This window comes from Mustela putorius, unplaced genomic scaffold (assembly GCF_011764305.1).
Source record: "Mustela putorius furo isolate JIRA1106 unplaced genomic scaffold, ASM1176430v1.1 tig00000640_pilon_pilon_pilon, whole genome shotgun sequence".
NCBI classification, from domain to species: Eukaryota; Metazoa; Chordata; class Mammalia; order Carnivora; family Mustelidae; genus Mustela; species Mustela putorius.
Genome location: NW_025421432.1, coordinates 4,991,797 through 5,014,567, shown reverse-complemented (window position 1 = coordinate 5,014,567; position 22,771 = coordinate 4,991,797).

The following is a 22,771-nucleotide window of genomic DNA, read 5'->3' as shown; positions in this document are numbered from 1 at the left end:
TTCTTCCTCTCAGGGATAGGAATAACAACAACAAAAAGATGTCTAAAGGTTGATGTCCCATTTCTTCTGAGCTCATAAAAGTTGATTTTGTCATTTAATTGTCTCTTCTCTGTAATACGACAGTAAAGAGCGCAGTGTTTTGAGGCTACTAAACAATACCCATCCAATTGACAATCTCAGGAATGATGGCGAAATGATGGACTCCAGCTGCAAGAGGTCACACTTTGTAAATCTGACTGCTGCAGAGCTAGAATGCTAATGAAAGCCCACCACCATTTCCTTCCTTGCTCCCAATTTGTAATTCTAGCCCTGGTGGCACATATATTACAGAAAGCATATTGTTTTCTAATTTATAGTCAAAAAGTCATCGGAGTGACTCTGATCCCGTTCTTTAAAGAGATGGTAAGTGTATTGTCTTATTAAAAAATGCATACCTCCCCGGAAACGTGGGAATAAAATGATTTTAAGCTAAACGTAGTTTTATAAAATAAAGTGTCATCTTATATAAATAAATACTTAGAGGCTGGATGTAGATCAAACCAGTGATAGGAGAGAAATCTTTCAATGTATGATCTTAACATCCAATTATGACTTTTTGGCAGTTCAATTTCGTAAGAATTTACAGTATGAGCCCCTTCATGTCATAGGTAAAGAAAAACCAACCATCAAAAGTTGTCCATCTAGTTTGTTCAGGTTGAGTTGCAAAGTACTTTCCCTATGACTTGCTTTGCAAAGTATTTCCAAATATAAAACAACGGGGCTCATTCTACAGGTGAATTCTAGGTTGCACACAGAGCAATCATTATCATCCTAATTAATTTGAAGTTTAAAGATATGAGACGGGGAGTGAAGGATGAATTTGTTGAGAGCTTGTCTTATTCTAACCCTTGTTCTAGACTTTTCATCTATTTCTCTCACCTGATTCAAACCACAGATTTGTGTAGTGAGTATTGTTATCCTTATTCTACCATTGAAGACACAGTACTTAGTAGTGTGAAGTTGGATTTAGTCTTGGATTCAGCCTCCTCCGTCAACTTCTCCCTACAAGTGAGATGTCCTGGATGCTTGGTCTACTTTGGTTAATGAGAAAGCCTTTCTTCTTTGGTCCTCACTCTCTTTGTGTAATGAGAGGATAGGACAAAGATGTCTGATGAAAATATCTTACAGTTATATTATGCTTTAGTTCTGAATTGGTTGTCCTTTGCTAAGCCTGCCCAGGGTTCGCTGGTGATACGCCGTGGCCACCAGGGGGCAGTAAAATAAAATAACTCAAACAACAAGCTAAATGAGACCATCACCAATGCTGTCAATGCATTGACTACTTTGACACTGAACTGCAGGCTATAAAGCAATGTTTCCCTGCTCATCATAATAAAACTACAGAATAAGGAGACCAGAATATTTTTTACAGCTTTGCAAAAGAGTGAAATCTTGGCCTGTCCTTAAAGAGGTTTAAAGGTGAATTTTAATCCTTTAATAAGCACAAGATTTATAGAAAAAAAAAAAAAAAACAACATCAACACGCTACATTAAAGTCATTTTATAAAATAACACAGACCAAACGGTTTCAGTTAATTTTAAGTAGAGTTAACCAAAAGAAAATAAATATTGATCCAAACTCAGCAAGCAAAACATAGAAAAATGCAGTAACCAGACAAAATGGTTAAGGGGAGCAGCAGAGGTTGCTCTGGGAAACCATAGCACAACTTCAAGCAGTCATTCCAAGGTCAATGTCAGGTTTAAAATCATGGTTTCAATGCAATTTTTGAATAAAGTTTCCTCCATTGGTCTGCAATAGTAAAATAAATTAAAACTAAAGCATATGGATGTCCTCCCTCAAATCCAATCTAATGTTCAAGGTTTAAAATTAGAGGAGTTCCTGAGAAGAAATGTAAAAAATAAAGAGGAAGAAAAGGAGGTTGGGAGGGTAGGGAGAGAGAGAAAAGGGAGGAAGGGGAGAAAAATCTGACCTGAAGCTCGAAAAGCAAATATTTTAATAACTTGCCAATTTTTCATTTCATACCCCTTCTTTTATTAAACTTATTAAACTTTTATTAAACTTAAATTTTAGACATTCTGTCTAAAGAAAACAGAATTTTTTAGAAGTTTAAATCTTCTAGTCCTCACTTGATTTTCCATATTTTCTGCCCACTATGTTATTTCAAATTGCTTAAGAGTTCTCATTACTTGGTATGCATTATGTGATTATAATTAAACAAATTATGTGATTATAATTAAACAAATTAGTAGTTTGTTTTCATTCTACCATACTATAGGTGGAACTTGAAGAGTACAAATGTAGTTTGGATATGAAACCTGCATATATTGTATTCAATGGTTAGCAGAGATGTAATGACATAGCAAATATAACTGAACAGTTTCCTCCCAATTCATTTGTTTATTTTTTCTTATTTCAAAATGTGATAAGGATAGACATATACCAAAATATAGATTTGGTAAGATTATGTACAATTTAGCCACCTAACAATTAGTTTGAGCATTAGTTAATTAAGCTTAGCAAACTAAATATTAAGGTCACCACCACCTGTTTTTAACCCTAAAGCATACACATCTGTTTTCAAAGGAGTTTCAATTTAGTAATATATGTCTTTAAAAGTGCTAGTTCTAAAAAAATTTTGTTTCAAAAATTAACTTGTATGTGCCCATGCTCACTGGACAAGTAAATAGAATTACCCTTGCTTATTTAACAGCCAACTATAACTTTGTGCTTTCTAGTTAGTTTTAAAATATCCATGAACTGTGTCGCATATATATTTCTGTTCTTTACATCATGTAGTCCATTGTAGGTACACAATACGAATTAACGTGATATATGATGATTTCTATCCTTGAAGAAATAAGATTGATCCATAGCAAAGTTAAATGAATTTGAAACATGAATATATTTGACTGCTTAAACTTACATGATATGAAATATCCAAAAAAGTTGAAAATTTAATTAAGTCTCATAATTGGCAGAATGATGAACTGTGAATTTTGCTGTAGGTTAATGATAAATCTCTTACTTGGATAAACATAATCCAAGTGAAATAATTTGAGCCAAATGAAGCATTTCCAAATTTACATGGAAACAAACCAAGAGAAGGAATAAACAATGGAGGCTCCTTTCATACTTGAATTCCTTAAACTGTCTTGAAAATCCTTGTTCCATCCGCTCTCCTCCCAACGGACGAAATCTTTAGCTGAAGGATTTCAGTTTATATCCTTACATTTGAACTGACTAGACTCACATTCTTTTCATGACTGATGGTTTTTGTTTTTTTTTTTTTTCTTTCTCGTTCAACTCTGCAATAAAAGGAAAATACATGGTTTTCTTTGACACAACAGACCTATCCCCAGCTATAGTTAGAGGAAGGGTCCCGGGATAAAGTCCATTTTCTTCTTCTTTGTACCAAACTTGTGTTTTCAGGATACTTAAAAGGATCTCTTAAGGGCTGTTGTTCAACTTCTAAAACCGTTCACTCCTTTCTAGCTGCTACTTGGAATTCATGTGTGTGGTCAGAGGAAGCCTGGAAGTTCAATTTCTCTACAGATACCTCAGGTCTGTGCCCTTCAAAAAAATGGAGATATGACAAATTTCTAGAATCTTTGCGATGAATAAAGTGACATGGCCTCATCATAGAATAACCCCAAGATTCTTGACCTTGGTGCTTCACAAATAATACCCCTCACTTATAGATGAAAACACACACACAAAAAAAAAAAACAATTAAAATAAAGACTAAGCATAAGAGTAGGTCAGAAAACAAGAAACAATAGTAAGAATTAAGCATGAAGATAGCTCGGTTCTCTGTCTCCAGCCAGGTAGGATGTTATCACTATTTCTTTGATAAATAATGAATTCTGAATAATGGTCTTTAAGAGAAGCACTATGCAGAAATACAGGCGACAGAAAAACAACAATTTCTATTTTGTCAGGTTTGACACTGGCAAAGTACTTTCACCTCTATTCTATCATCATTTTGTCTGACCTGCCCAGGATTCCACGCCTGCTTGAAAGGCCTGTAAGCCCGAAATCAGTTTTTGCAATAGAAGATCTCCACAAGCACTTTTGTAACTTATTTTTAAATTGACTTTGGTATTTTTGTTATGGGTGTATTTCTGTGCTTTTTTGTGTCAGCTCAACAAGGCTTCTCAAGTGAGGTTATTCCAAGTATAATGTGGGCAATAGTTAAAGATAAAAAAATTATATGGAATTTTTCTAGCTCATGTCATAAATAATGTGTATGCCTGGTCTTCCACTCGGTTTCATATTTGCATGATTAGCTTTAGCTGAGGATACAACTGGGTCTCATGATTCATTGTCTAATTATGTAGTTTGCCTCCTGTGGTTTGGGCTAAATCCTACACACAAAAAAACTGAAAAATGAACATTTTAATGACCCTTTGTTTCCTCTACATTATAACAAGTATTGTGCTTGATTGAATTAGATGTTTTTTAAAAGACTAAACATAATCCAAACAGGGTTCTGTGAATTTTGGTAAGTTTATCAAATTGCTTCAGTAATTTTTTAAAAAGTTTACCTTGAGGTATTTAAATGCAAACCTACATTTCTTATTTCTATTGTCTCAGCACAAACTAAATACCAGAGCTCTTGAGAAGGGATTCCCATGTTAGTGTAAATGACTCATCTAGTTTCTTCTATGAAACTGAATAATAGAGCAACCTATATTTTCAGTTCTCGGCCGGTTGGTTTGATTGAAAATTCGATGCTTGTTTGTTTGCATAGCCAAGAGAGTTTTGAGAGAAAATTATTGCAATCCCCACTGTTCTTCACACAAAGTGAAAGGTTAGGTCCAAGTTAAAAAAAAAAATTCCAATCCATCAGAACTACCTATCAGTTAAATCAATTGTTTGTCCTCTAAGAAGAGAGATTTAGTTTTTTGTTTGTTTTTATCAATCTGGTTTGCAAAAATCAGAGTTCTGTTAAGCTATTTGAAAACTCTCCTTTTTACTCTATGTATTCATGACTTAATTTCATCAAAAATAATTGTGCCCTAAATTGTGCCCGTCATTATACTGATGTTGTGATCAACATTTACTGATTGATGTGTACATATATAAAATATGTAAAAACTAATGATTTACATGTTTCTTCATTAGCACAAATAGTTCTTGTATATCTTGGTCCTGTATTTTTGAAGTCTGTAACATGGTGGTAGTTTGCTACTTGCTTGCTGTTTTTATACCTGTGCTTGCAATTTATTATTCTTTTGAAGCAACAAATTGACAGTCGTTCGAAATTGTGAAGACAAAGAAACATAAAAACATTGTGTATACTTTTTATGAATATTTGTTTTCATCATCTGAATCTTGTACTTGTCCCAAAAGGAAAAAAAAAAAAAAGAGTTGTCTTTTGTCTCAAGTACACCTGTAAAGGTGATAAGTGAGAGAATCTTATGAATTGAAATGGGAAGAAAATACTTATTTCTTTCATTTAAATCATGTGGACATATAAATCAAAACATTCCTATATGAGAGTAAAACTGATGGAAAATATAGCCAGAAATAGCTAATATGCTGAATTAATTGTTTTATGCAATGAACAAGTAAAAGATGATTCAAAATAATAAAATGACTGAACTTCCAAAAGATACCAGAAGATCTCGTGAGGGTGGTTCAATTACAGACCCTTGGATTAGGTGCGCCATCTAGTGGTCAAATTTCACACCTCCCAATATGAATGGCCCAAGAACCTGTTTTCCTAGTATTTCCCCTTGAATTTGTCATTTAAGAAGTTCTGAATTTTTTATAAAAGTATCTGAAAATTTTCTAATCCTATGACTACATATTTACCTCAGAAAATAAAAGCATAAGTAAGTCAACAATCGCATCATGTAAAACAAAGATGTTTCATTTCCAGTTTATAATTTTGTATTAATAAAGAAAAGAACAGGGGCACCTAAGTGGCTCAGAGGGTTAAGCTTCTGCCTTCGGCTCAGGTCATGATCTCAGGGTCCTGGGATCGAGCCCCACATCAGGCTCTCTGCTTGGCGGGGAGCCTGCTTCCCTCTCTCTCTCTCTTCCTGCCTCTCTGCCTACTTGTGATCTCTCTCCCTCTGTCAAATAAAATAAATAAAATCTTTAAAAAAAAAACTTAAAAAAAAAGAAAGGATAAATCAAGTATGATCTAAAAAAAAGAATAAAAAAAGATAAAGAAAAAACAGTACACCTAAAAGTAAAAGCATACAACACTTTGGTCAATGCTACTCAATATTTCAATGAAAACACCAACGCAGTTTGACATCAATAGTACTAAATCCCTAGCTTTATAAAGGTAATTGTGCTTACTGAAGAGTAAGCTGGCTCAAAAAACATTTTTCGAGGGGCCTGAGGTGGCACAATCAGCTGAGTAACCAGCTCTTGGTTTCGGCTCAGGTCCTGACCTGAGTCCTAAGATTGAGCTCCATATGGAGTCTGCTTGGGATTTTCTCTCCCTCTCCCTTGGCCCCTCCCTGCTCTCTCTAAAATAAATAAATAAATCTTAAACACACACACACTTTTCTCTAGATAATAATGTTAAACAACCCTATCTAAAATAGTAGTGACTCTTGGAGTCATGGACTAACCATTTGTGAAGCTGTGGTTGTTTTTGTTGGACTTGAAATTGATCTGAAGAGATACAGGGGCAGACGAACTCGAATCTGAATTTTCAGCAACATTTTAAATTTTACCTGAAGGTTAAATTGCATCCCTAGTATTCAGAAGAAAAAATAAATACCCACATGGATTTTAACTAAGAAATTCCAATTACTTATTCTTTTTTTTTTTATTGTATTTATTTATTTGACAGAGATCACAAGTAGGCAGAGAGGCAGGCAGAGACTGAGGGGGAAGCAGGCTCCCTGCTGAGCAGAAAGCTGGATGTGGGGCTAGATCCCAAGACCGTGAGATCATGACCTGAACCAAAGGCAGAGGCACTGAGCCACCCAGGTGCCCTTCCAATTCCTTATATGAAGTAATGGAATGATGAGCTTAACTCTCTCTTTTTAAAAAAAGATTTTATATATTCATTTGATAGAGACACAGCGAGAAAGGGAATAAAAGCTGAGGGAGTGGGAGAGGGAGAAGCAGGCTCCCCACTGAGTAGGGAGCCCAATGCGGGGCTCTATCCCAGGACCTTGGGATCATGACCTGAGCCGAAGGCAGACGCTTAACGACTGAGCCACTTGGGTGCCCCTTAACTCTCTCTTAATAGACTTTTTTTTTTTTTTTTAAACTTTCTTTCTTAACATGTATCAAAAAGAAATGGCCTGATGATTCAGATCCTACTTGACTAGAATGTTGGGCTTGTCTTCTCCTGTTCCTTCCACATTGTCTTCAACGTTCCACTCCTTAAATAGAGCACAGGGTCTTCCTGCTTCAAGTGAGGCCAATTGGCGCATTTAGGAAAGGATTTAGGTCTCCTGCACTTCTGAGATCACCAAGAGGCTGCAAACGCTTCAGCGGAATTAGCAAATGGAATCAAAGCCCTGAGGTTTTCAGAAAGACAGAAGGAAATGCCGGTGCACACACACACTCTTGAAAGCTGACTCCCTGGCATCTTCCCGCAGTTATTCTCAGACTGAATGTTTCCTTCTTGCTATTCCAGGCCACAAGAATGTTGAACTACACTAGTTTAAACAAAGCAAAACAAGTACACAACAACTACAAAACGTGAAATGTAAAATATTCACCATCCAAGGGCCCTACTTGATATCCAAGGGGAGGCGTCTCATTAAGGACAGCCTAAGTGTGATGATAGTTGCTGGGGCAGGGGGCGGGGGGGGGATACCAGCTTTAATATTCCCGAGTACAATTGTCTACTCTCAATGATTTCACAGGGCTGACAATGATTACTGACTAATGGTTGATGAAGTCAATTACTGCAGAAAACTATCAACCATACTGTTTAGTTCAATATACAGTGGGTAAGAGTTAACACAGTTTCAGAGAACTAACTCGTATATAAGGCCTATAAGATATTCAGAAAGAGGGTCACTGTGAGCCATTGTTAGGGTTACCAAGCACACTGGTTTTCCCAGAATAGTCCTGAATTCCTCAATTTATTATATGTGCCAGCCTCCCTTCCTCTGTCTCTGAGTCCTCATATTTATTTCATTACTAAGGAGATGTGATGGAGTGATGCTTCCGCCAGGAAGGAAAGAAAATATGAATCAGATTTAAACTGTCCTATTTTAATTCAAATTTCAGAAAGAAAATACAAATGTGTGAATAATAAGAATTTTCTTTATCAACTTTAAGTTTTATTACATGCTTTTTTTGGTTGGTCCACAGCCAACCCAAATTTGACAAATGATGATGCTCAGCAATGTTTGAGCTTTCACACACTTGATATAAAAATGTATCCTTTAAAACAAGATTTCGCTTTATAAATGAATTTAAGATAAGCAAAATAAAATGTGACAACTAGAATGCCTTTTTTCCTCATAATTTCCCCTAGAAAGGAGATCATTCAAAGTTTAAATCCAGTAAGAATGTCTTGGTGTGACACCAGAGTGACTCAGTCCCTTAAGCCACTGCCTTTGGCTCTGGTCATGATCCCAGGGTCCTGGGACTGAGTCCCATGGTGGGCTCCCTGCTCGGCAGGCAGTTGGCTTCTCCCTCTCCCTCTGCCCCTCCCCTCAGTCTTGCTCTTTTTCTCTCTCAAATAAATAAATAAATAAATTTTAAAAAGAAATCTCTTGTTAACACATTTAACATATTCAATAAGGTCTGCGTTATTATGCCAGTGCACAATAACTTGGGCAAATCCAGTGTCAACAACTGTGTTCTGTTTTGCCGGAAGCGAGGCTTTCATGGAGTTGGCTAAGCTATTAGGCCCTAAAGTAAAATCACTGTGAAAGCCCTATTTGGTCTCTGTAGGCCTGGACAGGATCGAGCTATGTTTCCCGGACAAGGGAAACCAGCTTGTGAATAAACACTCAGCAGTGAACACCACCAGAGAATCATTAAACCTGAAATACTCAATAGACTGATTGGAGTCCTTGCTTGTACCTCCATTGTGTTTGTACCTAAGGGTTTCTTCTTCTAATCTTGAAATATGATTTTTGGTCCTGGGTTCAACATACATCGCACATTATATTCCTATTTCTTGTAGTAAATTTAGGTGTCTAATTATATCCTTGGCTCTGATACCAAGAGGTTAGAATATTTTTATTTTTAATACCTGTTTTAACCACTAGATGGCAAGGTAATGCAAATTGTAAACTTGACAAAACTGAAAGGACTCTTGTTAATGCATGGTTTCTCTAGGATTCCTCATAAATAATTTTGTTTAGTTCTTTGTGTTTGACTCATAGCTGGAACACTTATTTCCTATTCATAATCCTCCCACCAAGGTTGCTATGTTATTATGTTAAGTTAAAAAATATTGTATACATAAAAGTAATTATTTTTTAGCTACTTGAGAACAACAGGAATTATTTGTAATTTTTATTTTTTTTAAGATTTTATTTGCTTATTTATTTGACAGACAGAGATCGCAGGTAGGCAGAGAAGCAGGCATAGAGAGAGAGGGAGGGAAGCAAGCTTCCTGCTGAGCAGAGAGCCTGAGGCGGGGCTGGATCCCAGGACCCTGAGATCACGACCTGAGCTGAAGGCAGAGGCTTAACCCACTGAGCTACCCAGGTGCCCCTTTATTTTTATTTTAAAAAATATTTTATTTATTTAACGGACAGAGAGAGAGCACAAGCAGGGGTAGAGGCAAGCAGAGGGAGGGAAAGCAGGATGCCCCTGAGCCGAGAACGTAGTGTGGAACTCAATTCCAGGAGCCTGGGATCATGACCTGAGCCAAAGGCAGACACGTAACCAACTGAGCTACCAGGCACCCCTGTAATTTTTTATTTCAATGTCAATTGTTCTAATCCAAAGAACAGTAGACATTCTTGCATGTTAGAGTTACAGAAAAAATTATATATTACTCTTTCCTAAAATAAGGAAATAACACTTTTTTAAATGAGTTACCATGTATAGTCTCTCAAAATAATTAAAAGGCAGTAAGACTATCCTTTCTTTAAAACCTGCTAAATATAATCTCATCTTTGTTTTTTCGAAAGGAGCTTAGAATTACACAACTGTTCTGAGAATTGTCGATTTGGACCTCAGGACAGACAATGATAGGCTGCAGCCAACTGAGAAGAAAGTTTCCGGAGCTGGTGGAGCTCCCATTCCTCCCCCGCCACCGCCCCATCCACCAAAGTTTGGTCAATCTTCTTAGTTTTCCCCACACATTCTTAAAAGGATTAAAATTCTTAAAATCATGACATCAATTAAATTTAAATTACTAAATTAAATTAAAATTATTTCCTAAATGTTTATTTTAACCTTATCTCAATGCTTTCGAGTTTTCAAAAAAATGGAAAGGACCCATTCCAAAGTAAAGTAACAGAGGCCTCCCATTCCTCAAAGGTCTTTCTCAAAATCATCCTGGTAAACATAACTAATTTTAGACAACGATGGTGGATAAATCACAAACAGTGATAGAGATTCACATCTGATAGGATAAATGATACAATACATTCACATTTATTGTGGGTCCAATGTAACTTGATAACTCTGTTTCATTTATTGACCAACTTAATAGCTTTCCACTGCTTGGAAAGAATATTTTGTCAATAAAACTACAATGTTTTCCAACGCTTAAACAAATTGATATCATTTTTGCAAATGACCTTACATTATTTATCCATAGGGCAAAAATAGCAATGCACTATAAAGTTAATCGCATTGCGTAGTATCTGGATGATTTAGCAGAATTGTTGGTTTCTTTTTTTAGTTTTATTTCACCAAATTAAAACATACTAAACATGAAATCTGGGTAATGTTTTTTATTCTTTTTAAAACTAAGGAACTCTGTTTTTCCCAATCTGTAAGAATTGATGTAATAATTAGTAAACTAGGTAATTATAAGGACTCAATCAATTAGTATAAAGCTTAGTAAATGAAAATTTGAATTTTCTTTTCACCTGTCTTCCTTCCTTTATACCCTTCTGTTCCTGTACTTAGTTTTATTACAGATTTTTAAGCAATTTTTTGTTGTCTCTTTCCTCAGCATATACTTTTTTTAGGACAGAGGCTCTAGCTAATCTATATTTTTTTCCACAGCACACAGTAGACATTAAATATGTTGATGGAAAAAAAAGTGTATAATCAATAAACATTACTTCCACTTTATGCCAAAAACAAAATGTTAATATATGCTATAGTTCACATCTCAGTATAACATTACCTGATTTACAGTGTTATTCAGGCATTTCATTTAATACACGAAAGACAAACTATCATCGTCTATACTTAAATTTCCATTATCTTTTTAGACTCGATGGACACACGTTTTTACTGAAGTGTAGTTGATGTACAAAGTTATGTTTGATTCAGGCATACAACATAGTGAATCAGCAGTTCTCCACATAACATAGTGCTTCCCCCAGTGAGAGTAGCTACTGTCCGTCACCATACGATGTTATTACAATATCATTGACTATATTCCTTACACTGTACTTTTTCATCAGTGAAACTGGAAGTTTTTATTTCTTCTTTTCTTAATTTTTTTAATTCCATTTATTTACTTGAGAGAGAGAGGAAAAATAAAGAGAGAGAGAGAGAGCACAAGCAGGTGTAGCGAGAGAGGGACAAGCAGACTCCTCACTGAGCAGGGACCTGGGTGTGGGGCTCCATCCCAGGACCCTGAGATCATGAGCAGAGCCCAAGTCAGATGCTTAATCAACTGAGCCTCCCAGACGCCCCTAGAAGTTTGTATCTCTTAATCCTCCTCATTCTCCATGTCCCTCTCCTCTGGCCACCATCAGTTGGTTCTGTTTTTATGAGATTGTTTCTGTTCTTTGTTTTTGCTTACTCATTTGTTTTTTTTTTGTTTGTTTGTTTGTTTGTTTGTTTTTTTAGAGCCTACATTTAAGTGAAATTATACGGTATTTGTCTTTCTCTGACTTATTTCACTACATAGTGAATGATAATGAATGAAAGAATGATACCCTCTAGGTCCATCCATGTTGTCACAAATGGCAATGTTTCCTTCTTTTCATAGCTGAGTAATATTCCATGGTATCTACATACTACACTTTATGCATTCATCTGTCGATGGATACTTAGGTTGGTTTCATAGCTTAGCTATTATAAATAATGCTACAATAAACATAGGGATTAACATGTCTTTTCAAATTAGTTTTTGTTTTCTTTGGGTAAATACCAAACAGTGAAGTTATTAGATCATATGATATTTGTATTTTTAATATTTTGAGGAAACTCCACACTATTTTCCATAGTGGCTGCACTGACTTACATTCCCACCAACAGTGCACAAGGGTACCTTTTCTGCACATTCTTGGCAACACTTGTTATTTCTTGGATAGACGCTTATCCTGAAGGAGGACTTGACTTCACTAAGCACTTAAAGTATTTTTACAATTAAGTTCTACATTAAAATGTTTGGAAATAGCTTTAATTTTTTTGGAACTGATCTGTATACACCTTGGGAAAGAGATATATAAATTGGAATCTTCAAGCCACTATTTCTAGTCACTCATGAAACTTTCCATATATAGATACCTGCTTTATAAGTATTATAAAATGCTTCCACTTAGACTTAAAACACTATATTTTGTATAGAGCACTACAAAACAGCGCTGCTCTCATTTTTTTTTTAATTTCAGAGTTTTATTATATTGCAATAAAGAAACAGCTGGATGCTTAAAAATCTAAAATACTTGCAAATTCTTGAAAATATCTTTACCACCAGATTAAAACAGTAAGTATAATAATCAGTTTCTTAATAAGTAATGCCTTGCATATAAAAACACATTTAAAATGGCTTTAAATACATTCTTAAGTTCAGCATATATATTTTAAGTCATGTTCACTTATGCTTAGAATTAAAGTAAGTGTATTACTCTGATATAAATATGTGAAATCTCTCATTCCTGTAATATATAAGAATAATATTCAAGTTGAAGAGAAAAAAAATCCACTTTTCTTACATTTGTAAATGGATCCATGTATAATCATCAATATGATAGATGAGGAAACCCACAAAGTTTCTCACAGGTCAGATTTCCAGTATTTGAATCACCCAGTATCTATAGCTAACTTACAACTGGATGGCATTTCAATAAAATCGAAATAATCCTGATAAATTCTTATAAAGAAAAATTTCCAATAGACCAAGGACAGTCAATAATTAATGCAATCATTCAAAGAAACTATGATGGTTGTTCCCTAAGGAGTGCAAGTTCAAACCCATCAACACTGGAGGTCATCAATTTGCATTAATTTATATGTAATTCCTTTAAATTCGTTATCCCAGGCTAACCTAGGAAAACAGTATTTCCATAAGCAAAATATGTGGAAACATTTAAAAATGGAATCATTTTTTAAAGTAACTGATCAAATTCCAAAGGGTATTCTTGGAAACAGTATCTTGTTGAACAGAATCCCTTCTTTTGGAAGTTTCTGTGAGCCATTAGTTGGGCCAGTTCTCTGTGTTGTTCTAAGAGCTCACCAAAACATGGATCATACTGTTTAGGTAGCTTAAAAAAAAAAAAAAAAAAAAGCTAGACGATAAAAAGATGATTTGCCCCATCCTTCTTTCTGATAACATGCTAGAATATCTGCAGTCATGATGGCCGTGGCGTCGTGATGTCCTGGTCTACACATGACTGACCAGCTCATATACCTCCAAATATGCTGTGCCAAAGGGGGAATATTGAGACCCAGTATAAGCCACTCTGCTGCACAAAGAAACACGACACAGAAGAAAACATGGATGAGGGGTGCCCAGGTGGCTCAGTCAGTGAAGTGTCTGTCTTTAGCTCAGGTCGTGAACCCAGGGTCCTGGGATCAAGTCCTGCATTGGGCTCCCTGCTCAGCAGAGAGCCTACTTCTTGCTCTCCCTCTGCCACTTCCCCTGCTTGTGCTCGCTCTCTCTCAAATAAATAAATAAAATCTTAAGGAAAGAAAAGAAAAAGAAAACACAGATGAGGTATTCTGAAAGTACAAGAGGATTCAGGGGATGACACTGGTCTCAGGGGCTCCTGTAATCAGTCTTCAACTCCTTAAATTTTATAACGTGTCTGGCAAAGAAGAAGAGGGCAGTGGGGAACAGCATCACCAGCATGTTACAAAAGATCCCGGATGGAAAAGGCAACGGCCAGGAAGAGGAAAAGGAGAGCAGTGCTGGTGCCAATAGAGAAAGGCGGCACCCAGCCTTCTGTATAAACTCATTCCCTTTTCCCAGACCACAGCCATGGCGCCAATGCTGCTCGGCTCCTGCCCTGCCACCAGCCCAGGTGTGCAACGAGCCCAGGTGTGAAAAATGAGATGACTCCAGAAAATGAATAAAAATCATACTCTTTGTATGAGTACTTCAGAGACAAGAGATTGCAAGGCAACCAAGAGAATGGAGTTCCCAAATGACAAATGGACTCTCAAACCTTTAGCAGAACATGGGAGGAAGAGATGGGCATCATACATATGGAAGAAGAAATCAGCGAAAAAGTGAGGAAATGTGGGTCTAAACTGAAAATTGTCACTAGCTAAGATACCAAGATATAAGGGAAGTTTACACTCACTTGCATTTTCTTTTCCCTGAGCATTTACTAGTGCCTATTAGAAAGATTAGTGTGTCTTTGATCAACCAGTGGTGATTGCCACTGGGATTCAAGAAAAGGAAACCTGCCTACTTTCCAAGAACCTTCTTTCTAATGCAAAAATCTTAAACCTTCAACAAACTCTTTTGCCCCCAGGCCATAGCCAAAGAGCCACTTTCTCTTTTTTAAAAGACTTAAAATTTATTTGAGAGGGAGGGCAGAGTATGCAAGAAAGAACACAAGGGGCAGGGGCAGAGGGAGACAGAGAAGTAGGCTCCCACTGAGTGGGTCTGATCCCAGGACCCTGGGATCACGACATGAGCCAAAGGCAGATGCTTAATGGATTGAGCCACCCAGGCGCCCCAGGCCATTTTTTCTACAGAAGAGCAGAAGCAAAACTGTTTCTACAGTAGGATAGATATATCTCACTCAATGGACTGAAAGACCAAGAAACTCTCTGGGCCAAAGATAAAACAACATAATAAGCAGTGATCTACCACCACTGAAGGAGTGGGAGAGGAAACTCGCCTGCCTAAAACCAACCAGAAATACAATATAGAGTTTGTATGCAGTGGGGGTTCCCTCCGCTAAATTTTGGCAAAAGAAACCCCTCTCTACTATTGGAATAAGTTTAGCAGCTACTAAGAAACAACAGTCATCCACATCTGGGAGAAGTGTGAGAGTGTCTAAAGAATAGTACAGAATCTGAGACTGACTTTACTAGCAAGGAAGCCTGTTAACTTGTTAGTTTCCTGGCTACTGGCAGAAAATGTGAAACCCCTAGGTCAGATGAAAGACTTCATTATTCCTGTCACAGCAAGTAGTTTATGTTTCATATGTTTGTAACATTACTAGTGTTATTCATTATTAAGCTCCTTATTCTGTCTCCCATCTTCTAGAATGTGGTTTCCATGAGAGTAGTTACTTTATAGCCTTGCTCATTTCTGTATCCCTAAGAACTTAAAAAGCTCCTGATACATAGCTGGGTATAATTCATCTTCCTTGAACTAATAGCTACATAGACTCTTGACTTTCAACATGTGTTCAACACACACTAGTGTTGGAAGAAGCCCACTGAAGAAGAGGTATGTGGTCAAATGAATTTTGGTAATACTACAGGCTATATACTCTGCTTGGAAGTTCATAATGCCCATCAGGATATTGAAGGCTCTGAAAAGTCCTGCAGTCCTGCTAGACTTGCTTAGCCCAGGATTTTTCAGTTTATTTTATCACATAAAGAACACAAAGTAGACAAAGGGCTGAGTTGGAGTCTTGATAAAGGAAGTCTCTGACTTCCAAATTTTATAACTATTTTTAGTTTAAATTAGTTTAAATGTTAACTATTTAAAAAAAAATTTTTTTAAACAAAGCTCAAATGTGGAAATGTCCAGCAAAGCAGAAGAGTTGCCAGCCCTGAAGATACTCTCTGAAGATGATTTTTCAAACCAGGTAAGTAGCTGTGGTGTTCTGCCTATATAGGGCAAGTTCTCAAAAGGTATATTAACTCAGTGGGTCTTACAGAATTTATTATACCCTTTCCGTATTACCCATCAACTCCAGCTTAACTACCCTCTATGGTTTCTAAAACTGTCTTTAGCAACTGACATTACTTGGATCTGAAAGGAGTATTCAAGTTGCAAGTAATGTCTTCAGTGACACAATACATATTGATGAGTGGACACAACACCTGTGTAATCCCCGATAGCTGTATTAGGCTGACTACAACTGCCTCCAGTCTGTGTCTATGTATGATCAGTAATATGCACTGTTTCAAAAGGAGAGAGTATAGCACTCCAGGCCTGGGTCTACTCCATGAGGAAAACAGGGTGAATGTACACGGGTGTGTATCAAAATGTAAGCGTGTGTTTGTAAATTGTGTGTGAGAGTGTGTGTAAAACAGTATGTGTGTATAAGAGAGAGGGAGAGAATATTTCAAAGAATTAAAGTTTCATGAAAAATATGGGAACTCTAAAGTAGTTTAGATGTATGTATACGTGGGAGTTCTCGGTTTTTGGCTGAATTTACTTGATTCAAAAAGTTACTAGCAAAATTGAAAAGTAAAACTGAATTCCATCAAATGCTTTACTTTTTTTTTTTTCCTCGCTTTACTCTTCACACAATTATTGGTCATTCAGTGATCATAGTCAATGCCAGCAAATCATTTATCAGGCCACACTGACCTAGAGGCAAAATTTCAGTTACTCTTTTTAATATTCAAATATTTGCAGATTTGGATGTTTAATTTTAATATTTAATATTCAAAAATTTCAAAATATTTCCAACTGTGTTTTATTCAATTCGCCTTTTGATAATAAATTTTTAAGACTTACATAAAGTTCCTCTCATTGAAACCTAGAAGTGGAGTTGGAGGGCTGCATTCCTTCACCATTTCCAAATTGGAATAAATTCTTACATCCCCCCGGCAAAAAAAAAAAAAAAAAAAAAAAAAAAAAAAGTCCATTTCTCTCTAGAATGAGATCTATGCCTTTCTGATCTTAAGGACATAGCATTGAGCTGAATGTTCATTCTGGTTCATCTGATGTAGAGGCAGAGCTAGAAAGAGTTCAGGAGTTATTCACACAACTCTTTAAGCTATTTTGTTTAAAAGAGGTGGTGAGATGACCTAGTTCACTGCACAGTATATCAAGAAAACTTGAAGGGATTCATTTCAAATCGACCAGACAATGGTGTTCCAGGCATAGTTCATCTTTGTGTCTTGCTGACAGATCCAAACAAAGCTGCAAAGACCAAACTTTGAAGAAGGCAAAAAAAAACTTAGACTACCCCAACTTGCATCAAGTCTCATAGATTTTTCTGAAGTTGTCATGCTTCTTTGTGGATCATTACAAATATATAGAAAACTCGCCAATTTTTTCTACAGAAAAAAAAAAAGATTCTGCCTCCAATCTCAGCATGTTTACTCGTTTAAATGATTCAATAAAAAAAAGGTTGAGGAGACTTTAGTTAAACTAGGAATGAGTCAGTCAACTGATGAAAAATAAAAGCAGGAAAATAGTATTCAGTTTGTACCAACCTAGCAATGTCCACTTAAAATGCATTTTGTGTTTTATGTACTAAAAAACCTATAGGTTTGCATCCTGAATAATAATTTCATAAATTTATGGGAATTTTCAACAAAATTAACGTATGACACATGTACAGAAAAGTACTATGATTGGATACATTTTTTCCAAGTGAACATAGTCATGTAAATATTCCTCCAACCAAGAAGAGCACATTACCAACACCACAGAAATCATTCCCATTACACTGCTGTCGAGAGCATAAGTCAGCTACTTCCTCTATTGCTGCATTGTTTGCAACCATTTTGGGCTAAGCAGCCTGCAGTCAAGTTCAACTGACATCAGCCCTTCGAGCAAGTGCATGCCTTAGATAGCAGCCTGCATTGACTGCTACATGTAAGTTCCTGGTTTGACCTCCAACAGCCCTGTGATGAACAGTCTTCTCTACCTCCCAGTGCCTTCCCCTCATGTGTCCACTAGATAAGACCTCTATAGGGCTTACCAAAACCCACTCTTTTGAGTTGAACTGACCAATATGGCTTTAGCTTGGGAATCCCAAAGCAGTTCACTCATAGACCCTAAAATAGCATGTGTCCCGAATCTCAATTCTCTGTTTACACTTTGCCTTAACCTGTCTCCATGGCTCCTTAAATTCCTACAGAACCCGTGAAAAATAAGCTTCTCTATTTCAATTTCTCTTGTAGTCATGGTCACCATCTGGGAAAATTAACAAGAGTTTATTTGCTGATTTTATAACACCTTTTCATCATACCCGCACCCTCTTTCCAAATGATCACGGTTATCCTCAGGTTTAACAACCCATAGATTAACTTTATCAGGTTTTAAATTTTATATAAATGAAATAATTTAGTACATAGTCTTTTTTTTTTTTAGTACATAATCTTATGTGTTTGACTTCTTTCACTTAATATTACGTTGGGAGATTCTTTCCTGTTGATGTGTGCTTTATTAGCTTATCTGTTTCATCGTTATATGGTATTCCATTGTAGAAATACACCAAAATTTACTTATCCACCCTACACTTAATTTACATTTGGATTGTTTTCAGTTTGGGACTGATGCCAACATGCTGTAGATGTCTTTCAGTGCACATTTGTAGGTATTTCTATTAATTATGCACTTGTGATTGAAATCACTAGATTATAGGTTATGCTTACATTAAATTTAGTTGGTAGCATCATAGTTTTTCAAAATTTTTAGTACCACCAGCACCATGAAAATGTTTAAGCTACTCTTTATCTTTGCTATCATTTGGTAATTGTTAGTCTTGGTAACTCTTGCCATTTTGGTGAGTATGATTAGAATACCACTGATTACTAAAGAGCTTACAGGTAAGGATGGATAGATAATAGATAGATAGGTAGATAGATAGATAGATGAGCGATAGTCAACATTTAGGTGTTTTCTTTTTTGAAATGGCCATGTAGGTCTCCAGCCCATTTTTATATGGTGTAACCTAGTTTTTCTTTCTTTTTTTTTTTAACTTTTTAAAAAAAGATTTTATTTATTTATTTGACAGACAGAGATCACAAGTAGGAAAACAGGCAGGCAGAGAGAGAGAGGTAGGGAAGCAGGCTCCCCGCCGAGCAGAGAGCCCGATGTGGGGCTCGATCCCAGAACCCTGGGATCATGACCCAAGCCAAAGGCAGAGGCTTTAACTCACTGAGCCTAGTTTTTCTTATAAATTCATTATTCAAGATATTTTCTGCATGCCAGAATTTTACACTTTTATTTTATAAATATTTATCCCTTTTCCCTAAGCTTACCCTTTTTACTCTCTTACTGGTGAATTTGTGAGAGTTTGATAATTCTTGTTGGAAATCTATGTAAAACTATAAAGTAAAAACCCACAATTACTTCCCCATTGCCAAATAATTCCTCAGGTAAAAGTTTCACTCGTCGCCTCCTAAGGACAACACAACATTAGAAAAGACATTCTTTAGATAATTTATGAACCCTTACTTTAAAATGTTACTCCTTTCCTGTTTTCCTTGGTCTCTTGTAAGAGTAAGATTTCTCCAATGCCCTGATTTCTCCAGAGTTGTTGGAGAAATAAGTTTGATATATGTTGGGAATGGTGAGGCAATGGTATGTAGGCAAAAATGTGGTTTTCCTAATATAATGTTTTACTTACTGATTAAACTTATTTATTAAGTACCTATTTTATGCCAGTCACAATTTTATATTTCTTTGAAAAGATTGAGTTTAAACATGAGTAAACAATATGAATCCAAATTGGTCTTCTTGTTCCTTCTGGTTTAAAATTCCTGCTAGTGCAGTTGCTGGCTCTAAGTTTGCTTGAAGCTATATACTTCATCATCGTAAATTCTAACATTCCCGTATCTTGAAACCTAAGCCTTTTTATTGAATATTGTTCATATAGTACCCATAATTCCCATGTATTGGTACTGATCTTAAAACTTCTATATTCTAATACCAAAAGTCAGTTAATTTATGTCCTCTGAAATTAACACAGGTTGAAAGAATTTTACTTTGTAAAATTAAAGTAAAGAATTTTACTTTGATTTGTTGGCACTGATAGCACATTGGAGCAACTGATCCAAGATGGTTCATTTCTATTTTTCTATTTTTTTTCCCATAGTTTTCTAATCCAGGTGAATATTATGGAAAAGCCCACTGGGTAGATGAACAAGATGAATGTTGTCAATCAATATGCCTGTATCTTTGACTATAGATATGAAGTAAGTTAAATGATCTGAAGGCAATCTTGATTTTTAAAAATCTTTTTTTTTGTAAAAAAAAGTATTGCAAGATATGCATATAGGTAAAAATTACATTCACATTTGGCATATAAACTATCCCATATAAACTCACAAGACAGGTAGTATCCTTATAGATTTTTGTTTTGTGGGACAATTTCAAGTCACCAAGAACTGTTACTTACAGAAAAATCTCTACAATTGATTCAATTGATTTCTTATTGGAATATTTATGATTTCAGAGTTACTATGATCTAAGTATATAGAACATAGGGAAGAAACTATCATGAGAAAAGTAAATACTAATATCCTTCATTTTGAAGTTTCAAATGATCATGTATAAGCATCAGCCCATATCTTAATATAAAGTGATCTTTAGTGGTATAGCTTATTCTGATGGAGTTCTTTCTAAATGAAAATCTCTGGCTATCGCGGGCATACATGGCATCATATTTGTAAATTAGCAGATAAAGCGGCCTACTCTTTAAAAAGTGAACTCAATTTGATAAACTTCTATTAAGTCAAAAAATAAGACTTTTCTAAAAGAAGTTAACTTTTTTAGAATTAACTGAAAAATTACTCTTTATTTTAGTCTATATTTAAAATAATATTTCCCAACCAAAGTAATTTTGTTTAGACTTAAATTCTGCCCTTGATAATTTCCATATATTTAAAAAATATGTGTTAAAATATTTAAGTAACATGTTTAAGAATTATCTTAATCAAAATATTAAAATATTTAATTTTCACAAAAAAAATGATTGCCTTATATAATCCAATAAAATGCTTTTTATATAATCCTCTCCATCAACTCTCTTTGCTGTAATAATTTTATGGTTGATATTTTTAACTAAATTCTAGTGCATGCAGTAGGCTGCTAGCTGTGCCATATTTTAAGCAGCAAAGGAAGAAACAGCTTTTTCTATCTTTTTAGTTTTCTGTCAAATCAAGCTTAAAATTCATAGAAATCCTTTAAGCATCACTTACAATTTCCACTTGTAACCATACTTTGTGTTGCAGGATTATGATTAGCTAACCTGGAATTACCGAGCATATCTAAAACTCACATGAGGTTGTAATTATAGGCATGTTAATAAACTCAGTGGATTTGCTGATGCATTAGCCACATACGTGCCTCTTTTGGAAAAAGAAAAGGAAGTTACTAAAAGAGATAAGCAACATTCTATGACAAAGCAAGTAAGCAGCAGAGATACTGAATGCCTTATCGACTTAGTTTCAATGTCAAAGCACCATCGAGGGTATATATTTAGGTTACAGGTGGTCCGTTGAACTGCTTTCTTTTTTTTTTTAATATAACTTTTTATTTTTTATAAACATATATTTTTATCCCCAGGGGTACAGGTCTGTGAATCACCAGGTTTACACACTTCACAGCACCCACCAAAACACATACCCTCCCCAATGTCCATAATACCACCCCCTTCTCCCAAACCCCCTCCCCCCAGCAACCCTCAGTTTGTTTTGTGAGATTAAGAGTCACTTATGGTTTCTTATCCAGAAAATGGTTACCATGAAGTTCTCCTATATTGCTGGCACACGTACAGCAAATAGTAACCATAGAAGGAAAGTATCCAGGGAGATTCTGATTGTTCACATATCTTTAGAAAAGGTAATAACTACGTTATTCATTTATTCTTAATTTTTTTTTTAAGTTTGGATTTTCAAATTTTATAATATGGTTTTCTGTTGTCCAGGGCTCAATGTGATTTTACCCTCATTAAAAACTAAATAAGTTAGCTAATTTTAGCTCATTGCTGTTTCACAAATGCTGACAGAAAGCCCAAGATTCCTGGTTGGGAGATAAAGGGCCATGGGACTCAAAGAATCAGAGAGAGAACGAACATCAGAATGTACACATCAGTGTCTCCTGTCTCCCAAGTCCCAGGACCCAGGTAGAAGCTATGCATACTGCAGGTTTGTAGAGCAGCTGAAACCCTCTAAGCTCAGGGAAGCCCCTGCTTGTATAGAAAGCAGTAAGCACACCTGCTTTCCTTCCCAGAAGAGAAATTATCTCATCCTTTGACTTCTCACTGCAAATGTAATAAAAAATACATCTACCATATGATAGGGAATAAGTCTATTCCTGGGGACATAACCAGTAAAACTGAAAACAATCGTCCTCAAAAATACTTGTGCAAGAATATCCTTGGCGTACTTTTCAAGATAGCTATACGCATGCCTTCGCCTCGGGGCAGCAGGGTCCCAAACTGAGAGTCCCCCCGCCCCCCCCCAGCTTATTCCAGCCCTTGTACTCCAATTTGTGTACAAAAGTGGACTTAATGATAACAGCAGAATGAAGCACCCCAAATGGTAACACAATTCTGTAGAATATGGATTGGAAAAATAGGAGTGCGCTGGGCT